The following is a 15,508-nucleotide window of genomic DNA, read 5'->3' on the forward strand; positions in this document are numbered from 1 at the left end:
TATCTATAGACAGTACCTCAATAACATTTCTTGCCAAATGCACACTGTTAGACTTTCCAGATTAGCCAGGTTACACTAAATCCCTGGAAGTGACAGTTCAGTCCCATTGGCAAACTTGTCCCACATGTAAATCTTAGGTCTCTTCTCAGAACCAACCAGACAGTGGGATGCTCCAGACTTACGCCCTTCTTTCTCCCAGAGATGACTGCATTAGCACATGCAGCCAAGACCATGCCCACCCGGTATGTCCTTCAGGGGAGTCAGCGCACAGTGACACCTCTAGGGAGATGGGCCTGTGCATGCAGGAACCATACATTCAAAAGATTCCCCTAGATATGTGCTTCTGAGTCATCAGCTTGCCAACACAGAAGGCAAAACCTAGCACATTTATAAATAATCTGGGGGAAACCATAGTTTTCCTTCCTCAGAGGAGCTTCTTTAAGCAGCAGCTCCTTTTCTCAGATGTTTGTAATGAATTTTGCAGCATACAACAGCATTAAAAACCAGATACTCTGTAAGTTCAATGGACAGACAAGGATCTTCACATGTAGGTACCAAGAGCAGTACAACTGTCAAAAGCTTGTGCACCATGTGCTGAAATCCATGCTGTATTCTCATGGCTTTTAGTTTAAAGTTAGCTTGGACACATCTGCATGTCTTGTATGTCAGTGTAACTGCAGCCCCACAGAATTATGATGGAACAGTAGCAGATCTTTTCCAAGTCAGTGACCTGTAGCTTGGTATCCAATTTTAAGAATAACTTTCCACTGGACCCTGTCACAGCATTCCTAGCAGATAAAGCTTAAATAGTTAGTGATTCTAACACTGCCTCCAGAGCAAATCACAGAGTTCTTCCTTCCAAGGGATGCAGTGAGGAAAATGCTGTAGGTAGGAAGGCTGGGAAGGAAGAAAGTATGGGTTAGCATTTTGGCTTTGTGATACTACAGCACCAACTTTCAAGCATATTGGATGAGTACGGTAATTTTAACTTTCCAAATCTCTTATGGACCATAATCAGATCAAACTGAATTGAGGTGATCTTGAAATCTGTTGTCTTAATACAGGTGCACTGCTGAAATGTACATCATACACAGTGACCAGCAGCTCATGAGCAACAATTTGGGAACTATGGTGCTAGGGTTTGCTCTGCACAGTAATGGCTATTAATGGAACTTGCCCTAGAATTTATTCTCTTAATGTCAAGTTAATCTGCAAAATTGGAGCTTTCAAGGAAAAAGAAACATATCTAGGCTAAAGCACTGCATTCAAAAATATGAGAAGTGGTACAAGACGTTCTACCCACAGCTGCAGCTGGCCAGTTTATGTAGCTACTTTTCAGACGGTACCAATCCAAATTGTCATGGAGGCACAAGACAGCCAACCGCACTGCATTGTAACCGGTACAGAGGAAACCTAGACAGTTGCACGGCCATGACATGGCAGGTATCGCAGAATCACAGAATGGTAGGGGTTGGAAGGGACCACTGGAGATCATCTTGCCAACCCCCCTGCTTGAGCAGGCACACCTAGACAGTGCCAATGGAGTGGGGAGGGCTGTGGCCTCTTTTGTACTCATGGTACATCCATGCCCAGAGAAAGGTAGCTCTCCTGTTTAAGATGCAGCCTCAAGTAAACTGAATAGTCAATCAGTACTACTCTGGGAGCAGGTCTCAATAACTGAATACATCCTATATTTTAAAAAAGCTAAGTCAATCAGAACCAATACTTAGCCTAAACACAAGCACAGTGGGACTATGATGAAGACAAGGGCTAATCAATTGCTAATCAGTAGCAAAATCTATAACCCTGAAGTAACAGAGTGCCAGAGTAGTAGTTATTCACTGACACTGTATAAATTAGCTAGAATACCATTAGCTATTACCTTTTCAAAGCACATGGGAAAAAACATTCCTGATTATTATGGTGGATTACAGGACAATCCAATTATTAGTCTCAGCATAAATACTCCTTGTAATTAATGGGAAACAGTGTTAAACTCTGCTAACATATTTTCCACGTTAAACCTCACAAGCACGCCATTTAAGATTTTGACCAATCTGGCAACCCCTGTGCAATTAGCTGGGTTTCAAAATGGTAATTAGCCAGTTTTATGAGATGTATCCTCTCTATCTGCATGTCCCAGTAAAAAAATCAGTGTTTATATTTCTATTGCTACATAATTATCATGTATTAAACATTAGTTCACACATCATCCTTAAATTCACACAGAGCATTGTAGACATTAAGAAGACAGACAGAAATTTGAGGTTGAGTTCCTAATTCACTGAGGGGGTAAATGATAATCAAAAATCCCCTTCAGACCTGCTTGGAAGGAAAAGGAGGAAGCTAGGTCTTCCTGACTTGACAAGTGTATGGCAGTGCAATGCACATTCCTGGTTTTGTTACCAATTTCGTGTATCATAGAATCATAGAATCGTTTAGGTTGGAAAAGACCCTTAAGATTACCAAGTCTAGCCATTAACCTAACACTGCCAAGTCCATGACTAAACCATGGCCCTCAGCACCATGTCTACATGTCTTTTAGATACCTCCAGGGATGGTCAACCACGCAACCACTTCCCTGGGCAGCCTGTTCCAATGCTTGACAACCCTTTCAGTGAAGACATTTTTCTTAATATCCAATCTAAACCTTCCCTGGTGCAACTTGAGGCCATTTCCTCTTGTCCTATTCTTTGTCACTTGGAAGAAGAGACCAACACCCACCTTACTACACTCTCCTTTCAGGTAGTTGTAGAGAGCAATAAGGGATCCCCTCAGCCTCCTTTTCTCCAGGCTAAACAACAGATGTTAGCAGACATTGTGAATGTTACTTCATCTTCTAAACAACAGGTGTTGTGCTTTAATGCAGTGAAACATAGGAAAAGACATGGGATTGACTCTTCTACTATGGTGATGGCTACTTTAATCCAGCTGCAAAAGAAATGAGCTTACCTTGAAAAGCTCTCTAGAAGGTATTCTTTTGGTTCAGTCCTCTGGCCAGTTGTCACTGACACTCATGCATTTCATAGTCACCTGGAAAGTCAAAGGTACCAATGTTTTTTCTTCTAGCTCTACTCATCAGGTATCTGGGATGTGGCTGTCCTTGGTGAAACACCGCATACCATGGGAGAGCATCTGCCCTGTGACCCTTGGGACAAGGCTGTGTTGCTCCACTGTGTTACCACTGCGGTGAGCTCACCTCTCGCTCCTTCCTCTGCTGGGGAATGTGTCCTCTAAAGAGAGACAGCCACAGGTTTCTGACTGGAAATCTTACACTGAGAAAACGTCAAACTGAAAAGGATCCCAGGAAAGGGGTGATTCTGACCATTTCTTTTCCTATGTTTAGTAATTTTTGAGGAAGTTTGGAAACTTATCTATGTTTCAGCACTTTCAAAACAGTTATAAGCCTTCCTGTTTGAAATAATTTTCCACTTGGAAGCACACACCACTCAAACTCAGTCAGAAAACTGTTAGTTTCCTACCAGCTTGCCAGCCTTGGCATTCTTAACTTTTTTGCTCAACTTCTGTTGGCTCGGGCCAAGGGGAAGCCGGCAATCTCCAACCTGCTCAAGGGAATGGATCGCCGGTGTGGGTCTGCCTGACAGGGTCCTGGAGACGGACAAGGGGGAAACGGTGAGTTTATGAGGTGTCGCCTCCACGCAGAGCGCTGGGATCTCGGCCTCCGGTCAGGCCCGGCGGTCCAGCTCAGGGGCGCCTGGGGCGCCACTGGCCCCACCGGCGCTCCCCCCCCTCCAGGGGCGGGCTGAGGGCGGAGCAGGGCGGGGCGCGCCCGGCCCCGCTGCTGCGTGACCGCTGCTGCGTGGGGAGGGCGCGGCGGAGCGACGGGCGCCGAGCTTTAAATGAACATTACTATCGCTTGGGAAGGTCAGCGCCAGTGGTTTGGGCTGGTTGGTGGCGGCAGCGGCAGCTCCTCTTCTTCTTCCTCCTCCTCCCCGGCGGGAGGTAGGGTGTGCGCGTTTGAACGCAAACTTCAGTCCTTTTCCGTGCCCGGTCCGCGGCCCTCTCAGCACCCTGAGGCGAGGCGGGCGGCACTCCCCAGCCCAGCGGGCAGCACACCGCGCTGCCCCGCGCCCTTCGGGCTGCTGCCGGCGTCGCGGGGCGCAGCGGGGGACGCAGCCGCCGGGACGTGGCCGCCCTCGGGGGAAGGAGGCTGAGGCGGCGCCAGCGGCGTCTCCTCGGAGGGCGGCGGTGCTCTGTGGGGAGAGGGGAGACGGCTCTGCGGAGGAGTTGGGGGGCGGCCGCGGGAGTCGCTGAGGTAAATCGCTCGGGAAACGGCCGCTGTGGCCGCCTGTTGCCGCCGCACTGGTGGTGGCTCAGGGTGCTGAGGAGGCTCGGGGTGACGCTTCGTTTCTTTCCAATGTAAGGACAGTCGCTGCTGAGATCTGTTAGGGCTTCGTCTATCTGTGTGTGCGTTTGTAAAGGCACGGATATCTCTGTAAATGAAGGTGGGAGAGGAGAGGTCTGCATAACCCGCTGGGCATCCCTCGGCTCGCTTGGGGAACGCGGAGCTCTCGTTTTAATGGAAATCTTAAACACCCTCTTCCTAATAAAAGCTCTTTCCAGAGGTGGAGTGTTTAATTTTCTTTCGTTTAATATTAAATGTGTTCAGGTGCTTTGTTAGTCTGTAGCAGAGTATGCCTTTGAAAACACGAAGTGTCAGTCCAGTGCTCGGTTTCTAGCTTGTTGGTAATGGATTTAAAGCTTTAGTTATCATTTCAGTTTATGTATTATCTTTGCTCAGTTGCTTTAGAACTCGTTTAAACTGTATTTGCAACGGAGATGAGTGAACTTTAAAGATAATCAGGTCAGGCATAGATTCCGGGCATCAAACCCTTTTCAGGTCCCAGAAATACCTGCAGAAGTAGCATGACCAATTCTTTTTCTCATGCACAAAGCTTTTTATTTGTTATTTTCGTTGGAATTCTGATGGATTCTGGAGCTCATCAGCTGGATATTTTCGGCTCTATTGAAATAAACATGCTTTCTGAGCTTGCATTCTTACACAGTTATATTAGTCTCCCTTGACTATATTAGGTTTGAGTTTCTGATATTGTAGTTCTTAAAATAATAGTCTGGTTAGCACAAGCTTTTTCTTTTTGCATTTTTAGGGTTTAGGCCTATAAGAAGATGAAAAGGAAGACAACTGTGAGGGAACTTGTACTAGCTGTTATGGGGTAAAAAAATGTACTTGGATATTAATGAAAAAGGTTCAGAGAGAATGTTTTAGTTCTAACATGCTGTACTTGAAACAACAGGGTTCTTAAGTCATTGTGTGTCTTACAAGTCTTGAAACGAGAACTAACAAATATTTATTTCGCAGTAAGTGGGTCAGATGATAACATCTACCACTGGATCTCTTACTTCTGTATTGGACAGCTTTGGTTGCTAAGTAGCCATGAATTTCTAATCCTAAAGTAAATGATGTCATAATGACATCATCATGTCCTTTCACTTGATTGATTCTCATAAGAGAACAGTAATGAGATTTGATATACATGTCCCATCTCTTTAATATTCTTCCTGTGCTTCAGGGGATTTCCTGACCTGCCTGGCAAATTCCCATGAATCACACTGAGCTGTAGTGAAAAGATGTTTCTTCTGGAGATGAGGTGGAACATTAAAGTGACAGTGGCTGATCCTGGCCTCTTCAAAATATGAGGAACTTGGCAGCTTATGTTTTAAGTGTGGAGATCTAGATATGAAGGGCAGTGCTTTAAAACTTGAAGTTATTAAATTTGCTTGCAAGTGTGAAAGTGACTTGAATTTCAAAGACACTCAGCTTGAGCTGTTCAAATTGACTTCAGTTGGGTATGTGGAACTGCAGCACTGTTGAGGATCAAGTCACTTAATGTGTGTAAATTTAAATACTTTAGGTGGGACAGGGCGAACAGAGAAAACATAGACTGGTATCTTTCTTCAGGTGCCAAAATAAATTTCAGTCCTAAAAGTAAATGGATGAAATCTGCCAGAAATTACCATGTTAATGCTGTGTTAAGAATTGACAGCTCAATTTTATTTTTTTTTTTCTGGCTAGGTAGCATAATTTAACCATTGATAAGTTTGAAGTATTTTAATATCAACTCTGGCGTTGTAGGGAACTCCTTGTAAGAGAGCTCTAAATCTTTAGAGTTTATAGAATGTGTAAGAAGGTAATGCTTTTTGCTTCTTCTGAGGTTAAAGAAACAAATTATGTCATTTGGTGATGATCAGCATGGACTGCTTGTTTTTTAGAGTTTATTTTTATCATGTGCATGTGTTCATATAAGCATGGGTCTGCATAAATTTTAGGCAGGTTTTTTCATGGTAAACAGTTGTTCTGTGATGATTTTTTTCATACCCAGTGAGTTTGGAATATTCTAGACAGGGCTGTGTGTAGATCTTACTATGTCATATGCATATGGAAAAGGGAGAAATGAAGCAATTTTCATGTCTGCTTTATTGAACATGTAGTTTCATTTGGTAAAGTTAAAATCTGAGTCTGCCTCTTAACACCCAGAGGCTTCATACACCAATCTCACTTGATTTGTAGGTGTCATGGGGTGCTAAAACGTTTCAAAAGTAAACAGTGATTTGTTAGCATGGACAAGTTGGTGGTTAATGTATTCACTGAAGATACTGGCTGCTGATATGATGCTTCTATTATTGCTAAAGTACAGCAGCATTGATGGCACTATTAAGTAAAACAGAGTAGTATGAGGGTAACGTGAGGGCTGGGAACAAATGAAGTAGGAAGGTGGTGGGGGAAGAGGTTTTTGACTGTATATTTGATTCTATTGACCATGTAAGTGCAATCCAAGCTATGGATGCCAAAAGGAAATTTCTGAATAATCTGTAAGAATTCTACACTCGTCATCCCCCATATTCAGTCACAAATTTCCACAAGCTTTAGATGCTTTCTGGGATGACTCAACTTCAAACAAGTGATTCGGGAAAAAAAAAATTATCTCTGAAGAGAATCCTTGGTGACAATTTCTTTTCAAGTTATCTTAGGTTTTTCTGCTTACCATGATTTCTTCTAACTCATGCTTGCCTTGAATGTTGGAAACAAAAAATTAATTTGGACTTGGGGACATATCTGTGCCTTTCAGCTGCATGTTAGATGGTCATCTGTGACATTTGCATGGTTGTGCTTTTAATATGGTGACACATTTGGTTACATAAAAGCAGAAAGCTGTGCACCTCAAAGCCTTTCTGAATGCTTGTAATGGAAGGTTGATGCTGCAGTCCTCACCTCTTTGAAAAGGCGATGGTGGCCAAATAGAGAATGACAGTGAATGTTTTCACAGTGGTGACAGAACTCACTTAAAAGACAAGGTCAGTTGTTGCAGTGGCTCAGTGAAACAACGGGCAAGGAAACAGTCTTTTGTTGTACTAATAGCAATAGGAAATGTAATTTTTAGGCTTGTGTTATCTACTGCAAGGCTAAGCTGCATTCAGATCATGGGTGAATTACCTGGTGTCTGGCTTAAAAAAATCCAATTGATGTGCTTCAGAACTTCTAGCGACTGAATGTTTTGTTAGCCTGCTTCCAGAAGCATGTCCTTGACTGTCAGTGTGAGGATAGCTGGTATTTCAGCTCCAACTTCTCTTGCCATAAGCTCTGTATGAGAGTAGAATCAAACACCAAGTGGATTGTTGTTTTTTTTTTTTTTTTTTTTATTTAGACTTCGAAGTGGAAAATAATATCTTTAAAATCTGAGACTTTCTCAGGTGGTGTGTGTGAACCTTTTCTAAGGGCAACACTGGTAGTTGGATATTGGAAATGTGTGTGGGGGGTTCAGTCAGATTGGAAGGTAACCAGATAAGCAAATTCATCTACACCCAGATCTCCTTTACTGATGAAAAAAAAATCTGCCAGCTGCATAAAGAGTGCTACTTACAGAATGCAGACAGGATTTGGTTCCTCATATACTAGGAAGTAAAATAATTTAAAAATATATTTTTGTATATGTACTTTACCTTCCTTTCCGTTACGAAGGAATTTGAAGAAGAAAAGTCACACAGTGTAACAGAAACAAGTTATTACTTTTCAAGAAACCCTTTGGTTTTTTCATTTTTGCGCAAATGTATTTTGCAATAATTTAAATTGTTCAATATCTGGCCAACACACAATTTGTGAACACAGAATATGCTGACCATGTCCACAGTAGAGCTGATGTAATCTGCAAACCAAGGACTAAATGCAGCTGTCAGTTGTACTAGTATAGTTGGAAGAACATTAGCATGAGAGGTTGTGCTTTGGGTTTACCCCAAGGAAACAGACCCAAACCATTTACACTTGCATTCTGGTATTTCTCTGTTGCTACTCTGGTCAGACTTAAATGTGCAGAAAACGCCAGTCTTTTGACAATGATTCTGCTTTGTACTGGCTTATTGACAGCTCTTTGTTCCAGAAGAACCCTGTGGGTTCCCTGTAACCCACAAAGTATAACAGGTCCAAGTCCTTTGACTTAGCTGTAATTGATGCAGTGCTTTGAGTAATCACTTTGGTGTCTCAGATGTCCTGTGTTCTTGCTCTGTAGGAATTTCAATGTGCCACTGTTGTCAGTCTTAAAAAAAAACCAAACAAACCACACACACAAAAAAACCAACAACCAGAACAAAAAATAAAATAAAATCCAGATGTGGGCCTTACATGCTAGTAGCTAATATTGTCTATTAGATATGAAAATGCCTTCTATTTAAGACTTAATTTAAGTATATCTAGGTATCAGTTGTTCAAAAATCACTCTTCCACTCAAAATCATTTCTGGAAGAATTCATTGTCCAAAAATAGAAGTTATTTGAGAATGATTAGTAGAGTGATTTGTCAAGCTGGAAAATTTAGATTTTATTCCAGTTTTGATCTTTATATTTTAAAAGATGTGATATGTTGTTAGCAAACAATGCTGATTTTAGTCCGAAGCACTTTTAAAATAATATTTGTGTAAAATAACAATTATTTTAACGTTTAATTGGAATGATGTTATACTGAAAAGCATAGAGTGAAAAATCAGTACTTTTGATACCAATTGTATTCATATGCTTATCAAGCTGTGCCCACACAGTTAAGGTTCATTCTGTAATGTTAAAAAATTGTGTAACAAGACTAAAATCTAGGGCAGAAGAAAGGAAGAGATTGTAATGTCAGTGGTGAACAAATCACAAAATTTTCATTTGAAAAAAATATATGCTTTCAGTTACCAGTCAATGTATTCTTTTCAATACAAACATAAAAAGTCATAGCTGAATCGTCCCAGTCTGATCTCGAATTCTGCTTATGCAAGAAATTCTGATACACACACCACCACCACCACCCCACCCCACCCCCCCCGAAGTAAAACAGATAAAACTAAACTCAAGATGCAAACTGTTTTCCCTGAGAAGTTCACTTGGCATTTTCATCACTTCTGAATAGTATGTGTTGGAGGGCAGGGGGAGAGTTTGCACAGTTTGTGCAATCGCATTTCTTCTGAAATGCGATTTACAATATGCCCTTGAAGGTAAAGGGCACATACCACCAACTCTTCACCAGTCTGAACCCTAGAATGAGTTAATTTGGGGATTCTGTGATATAGCTCAGGGGAATGGATTTACTTGTTGGTTGTTTTTGTGCGTGTTTTTTTTTCTTTTTTTTCCTCTGGCTGAAATGTAGTGGAGACTCAGTCTGACAACTGATACAGTGCTCAAAGAGAAAATATTTTTCTCTATCAAGGTGATATTGCTATTTAACATATCTCTTAAATTAAGGTTACAACAACTGTTTTCCCACTGTATGACTGTTCTTTCAATGAAGCTGAGATGAAATGAGACAGCTGTTTTAAAAACAAGTATCACAGAAAAAACATGGCCTCCAGTTGTAGATACAAGGATGGGGGCACTATTTAGTATTCTTCTCTTCCTCAATTGTTTTTAAGGGCTAATGAAAGCCTAAGGAGACACTCAGACAGTCACACTAGCACAGATCCTTGTTATTACTCTGATGATGAGCCTTGATGCTGGAAATTTTGCATGCTGCATCTTTGTTGCCTTCTGTAAATGCTACAAATAGCAGGAAGGGATAGATAAAATGACAGATGCTTTAATTATGATTTGATTACAGAGCAACCAGAGGAGTCTATTCTGAGAAATATGCAATTAGAGAAAATTCTGAGCACTATCTAACCTTCTGAAATTAAAATTAACTGGGGTTATTTAAATTGGGTTTTAATATTTCTGAATGAATATCATTCCTCAAGGATCTTGCTGCCCTTGTGTGATAGATCCTCTCTAGCTTAACAGATGGGTTTCAGGGTAACACAATATCATCTTCCTCAGCAGCGTCTACTGGTTTTCTTCACCTGGAAGTCCCATCTTAGTATCCCTTGCTGATCACATACAGGAGGGTGAAGTAGAACCTGCATTTGAACTGGAAGTAAGCAGCCATCCCTTGGTTGAAGCAGAGAGAAAGGAAGAGCAGTTTAAGCATTCCTGGATCATGTCTCCATATCTTCTCTGTGAAAACAGAGTTTTTCAGTCTCATGAGCAAGAAAATTAGAGTTGTGCAAACTTGTTATGCAGTTTCCAAAGGGAAGGCGTCGATGGAAAATTCCATGCCTTTTCCTCTTGCAAACTATTTAATAGTAGAAAGCTATATGATTAAATATTTTAAGCTTCTTTGTGGGCTTAAGTGGTACAAATGACTTCAATTTAATTCCATTGATTTCACTAGCTGCCAAACATGAGCAGAATTCAAAATCTGTCCCAGAGTTGAACAGCAGCATGCCTTCAGCCTCAGATGTAAAGACACTTAAATCTTATGGTAGTTACATTCTCAGATAGTAGCCATGCTTTCTTCACTTCCCTGAAATTAGATCACCTATTTGGATAGGCAGCATCAGCCTGGAGGCTGGTATCAGGCACAGAGCTGATAAAACAACGGATTGCACCGCTAGCTGCCGGAACGTTGAGGCAAGGGCACAAGCAGGTCAGGAGTCTTTCAGGTTGCAAACAGCATCATGTATACATAATGATGACAGTAGCTGTGAAGAAGTAATGTTTTTCTTACTTTTCCTCAATGCTTAGCACGTTCACTTATCAGTAGTAGAAGTTTTTTCCCTCTTACTTTCTGTAGGATGTAATATTTAAATATTTATCACTTGTGCTTGGAAATCATACTTCAAGAATAATGTCAGTTACTCTCCCCTGAATTACTGCTCTCCAGCCTGAAAGAACAGTACCTGCCAGGGTCCCCCTGGGCTCTAGTTTGGGATGCTGTGTTTGCTTTGGAGTACAGCATCAGTCGAAGGGAAAAAGACCCCTACTTCAGCAAGCTTTATGAGACCTGCTATTCCAACTGTTCATAGAGGCACTGTGAACCTGGTCTTTGTTGATCTGGATGCTCTGGGAATGGATGGAGGGTTGTGAGAGTGCCACTAGCTGGTTTCATTCATCTTCCTGACAGGTCTTTTCTGCAGATTGACCTTACTTTTGACCTTGCTTACCTTCAATAGCAACACATACACCTCACCTGACACTGAATGTGGCTAGCATAGCTGAGGATGGATGGTCTTGAAGACACAAAGAATTACTGTTCTTTCTGAACAGGTGCTGAGCACAATTAAGCTTAAGTGTAGCTAAAGATCAGCTGGATTCAGCAGCCTGACAATCTTCTTTGTCAGTTATAAGGGCATTTTCTAGTGTAGTGCCTTCTTTGTTTATTTAACATTTCTCTTTAAGAGCCTTCAAATCCTCCAACTTCGAAGCATTTCTATTCCTACTGACCCACGTGGCTAAAACCTTTAGCTAGCAACTTAGGGATGATTTGTCAAGGGTCACTTTAATAAATTAGGTTATTTATTTTCTGCCTGAAACTCACTGGTTGGTGACTAAGAGAAACCTTGTATTAAGCTGTGCAAAGCATAATGAGGTTGCTGTAATGTTTTGATGTGGAAATGCTTAAATGCAGGGGAAAAAAAAAGTGGTGTTATTGATAGAGAAACCTTACTTAAATTATCTAGGGACAATTTATATAAACCAAATATAGATTATAAAAATATATAATATTCATAATATAATAATCTGTTAAAACTTTAATATCATCCATCATAAAAAGGTCAAAATCAAATTATTTTCTTGAATTGTTCTGCAGATAGTTACAAACTCAGTCTTTTTAAAAAATAAACATATATTTGATGTCAATGATAGAGAAATTAATATTGCAATAGATGTACAGTAAAATTTTTTTTCTTCATTCCCATTAAAAAGCCATTCTTCATCAACGAACTTACTAAGCTGACTTAATTTTTCTGGCATTAAAAGGCTATAGTGAATTTGTACTATGTTCATCTTGCTTAATGAAGATGGTTATATAAGAGTCGCTTTCCCTTAGGTGATTGAATTGTATTTCCCATGCCACTTCTTGCTTTCCATGTTGCTTATAGATTAGCAAAACAGAGTTTGCTGTACTCTCTTCTTTTCTTCTTGTATCTATTCTTGAGGCTTATTAGCATAAAGTAGCTCTGAGCCATGGCTCGGACACCAGAGATTCTGAAAGCCTGAAATAGCCATAATAATGGAGTTGGATGAAGGATCCTGGTTGCCATGGGAACAGTGCATGTGCCACACAAGATAATGTGACTGTTGTAGTGCAGAGATCTGTGCTGCATATTGATTGCAAGATTTCTTGAATTCCTTATAAATTTTGTGCTGTGTTCCACCTAGCAAGTGAGATAAGCTTGTCAGCTGGACTAAAACCAGAGAGATTTTGCTAATTTGAAAAAAGTTGACTTCTGTATGTGAGGGGAGAAGGGGTCAGAACTACTTGAGGGTGTTGTTAGGTTCACAGCCTTTCCCTGTTGAGTTGACACTGTCCTAACTGTTACGTTAAATTGGAGTTAATGAAGTATTAGAACTGAGGCACTACGGGCGAGTGCCTGGAGTTAGAAGTGACAATAGAAGTCCTTAGCAACTTGAACCTTCACCTGTATATATTTCGTATGGTGGCTTGTCACCTGGGCACCTGAACAGTATCACAGTTCCCCAGTGTACCTCTCCATTGCTCTTGTCAGTATGCTGCTGAAAAGTTCATTTTTGTTGCAGGTTGTTGAGGATTAATCTAATTAATGGCATAGCTATGCAAAATATTGTGATTAAGAAATATCATGCTCATTGACAGCTAAAAGGATGAGTGCAGTATTTGTCATTTCACCAAGCTGGGGTAAGGTAAATTATGCAGTTTTTAATTTGGAGGAGTTATGTGTGAGCAAGGCTGGAGCTGCTTTTTTCTTTAAATATGTAAAAATCACACCTTTCAGAGTGGTAGTGTCTACCGTGTTAGCGTAATACTAGTGAGCTGCTAAAATTGTCTGCAGTCTTGCATAAAAATGAATGAAGCAGGACTGGGTTTACTACAGTTCTGCAGTCTGTTTTCTGGGTCCTGGAATAACAGCAGAGAAACTCTAGTAATTGACCCAATAGCTCAGATCGTCACTGGCACAGACCAGCAAAGGTCTATCAGTGGTTTACTTAGTGAAGCACCACTTCACTGCAGGTAAGCCCTGGCATGTGATCTCAACAGAGGTTTATATTCTGCTTCAGGATCCTGCTTCCTTTACTCAAATTAACTCTCTAGGCTACATTTGTGCCTCAGTGAAAGGCAGTTGGGTCCACTGTTCCTCAGGATGATTGTGCAGAGATAATGCAAATTAAAACTGTACTTCTAGTGTTACTCCCCAGGAAGGGTGATGCCAGAAACTCTTGCTTGCCTTCAGCAGGATTGCCAGCAATTGGCTGCTTGTACTCTAACGGTAAAAGTCATATCTTCCCAAGTGCTGATGTAACTGAATGAAACCTGCCCCTCCCCTCCTGCCAAGTTATATGTGGGGATATGTGCCCTTTAAATTTTTTCTTAGCTCTTCTTTCCCAGATTTTTCACCATGAGGATTTTGTGTTAGAACATGAATTTCTGGCAGCTATTAAAAAAAAAAAAAGACCAAACAGACAAAGCCCTACCCCACCTCCAAAAAAATCACAACAAAAAACCATGTTATTGACACCTGAGACTTATTGGAAGGTTTCTGCATTTTTGTTTTTATCTTTTCTTTTAATCACTGGAAAACCTCCTGTTTTCCATAAATACTGTGTATTTATTGATCTTAAAAGGGTTTTGGACATTATGTGTATTGTTTCATACCTACCTTATGCTGTTTCAATCTCTGGGTGTTTTCTGAGTATACCTTAAAAGTGTCAGAACACTAGGCACTGTGAATTAGTGAAGTTTTCTGGGTCTGCTCTAATAAGATATTTATCTTGAGGGAGAGATGGGTGACTTAAAATATATGAGAGGTATTATTTGTCAGAAATGTGTCTGAGAGGACATACTTAGAAATGCTAGGCTATTGTGCCCTCTGGGCATCATTTGCAGGGTTGTGTACGTTTGTTCATCAGTACGAGTCATCTCAAATGTGGTGCTTGGATATCCATTCAGTTTATTCTTGACTAATATTTCTGTTTTTTCTTGACGTCTATTCCCGGTTTTAGATCCTACCGCCGCATCCCAGCAGAGTACCTAGCTTTACTGCCCATTGAACAAAATGATCGTACAGGATCAGCTCCTCTGGAGTTGTTCTGGGGTTTTTTTGTACAATCAAGACAAACTGAGATATCATCTAAGATACCTGTTTATAATCGAGACACCTGCTTTGTGATGTATCGACAGTTACATTTTAGACCACTTAAATATAGTAAGGGACTAGTGGCACTGCACTCTGATATGTTTAATTGTAGCCATCAGTTTGTAATTTCTTTTGTAACCCTTTAACATTTTCTGGGATTATGTAGCAATTTGTGGGTGAAATCCTTAGTCTTTTTTGAAGCAAAATGTATGTTGAATTTAGTAAGTGAACTAATTGGTGAACTTGGACCTTAGGCATTGCCTTAGATATTAGTAAGACTCCCGCCTGAGTGAAACCTGACTCTAGAGATATCAGTCATCCACCAGTCTGGCTAAGCCCTTCTTGCTGCACCTAGTTTAAGTAGTACCTCTCATGCCCTGTGGTCACTTCATGTGTAGCTGTTTATGTAAATAAAGACTGGGACCTGAAACTGGGTGTCCAGGGATTAGCCGATGATGTATACATACACACACTTATGCAAACATATAGATACACACACATCACACTGTGTGTGTTTGTGTATATATGTCTGTGTGTGTATATATATTCTACAGTTCTTATCTTTTCCTACTGTCACTTATGATCCTACTGTCACTTGACAATGTTTAAAATGATTGCTTGGATTAGAAAGTGCTTGTTAGGATAAAAGTGAACAGGCTGAAACTGGATGTCAGTTAAAACTTTTTGGTTTGGCCTATGCTGTGCACCGAGCTAGAAATGGCTTGTCACCATAACAAGGTGGTAATATGGTTCTGAATGAACATGTAGCAGTGGCGCAGTTATTGATAGTCCAAGGACAAATAAGTGACAATCCGGTACTGTCCTGGTACTATCATGATTTTAAAGAAATACTC

At 40.8% G+C, this 15,508-nt stretch overlaps 1 protein-coding gene across 1 annotated transcript in view; it reads left to right on the forward strand.

Moving 5' to 3' along the window:
- The first annotated feature begins 3,817 nt into the window (after positions 1-3,817).
- Positions 3,818-15,508, forward strand: part of SLC6A1 (solute carrier family 6 member 1) — a 64,304-nt gene continuing 52,613 nt past the window's right edge. Inside the window, exon 1 of the mRNA XM_064454237.1 lies at positions 3,818-3,963. The gene's annotated coding sequence lies outside the window, so the exon portion shown is untranslated. The remainder of the gene's footprint in view (positions 3,964-15,508) is intronic.

This window comes from Phalacrocorax carbo, chromosome 6 (assembly GCF_963921805.1).
Source record: "Phalacrocorax carbo chromosome 6, bPhaCar2.1, whole genome shotgun sequence".
NCBI lineage: Eukaryota > Metazoa > Chordata > Aves > Suliformes > Phalacrocoracidae > Phalacrocorax > Phalacrocorax carbo.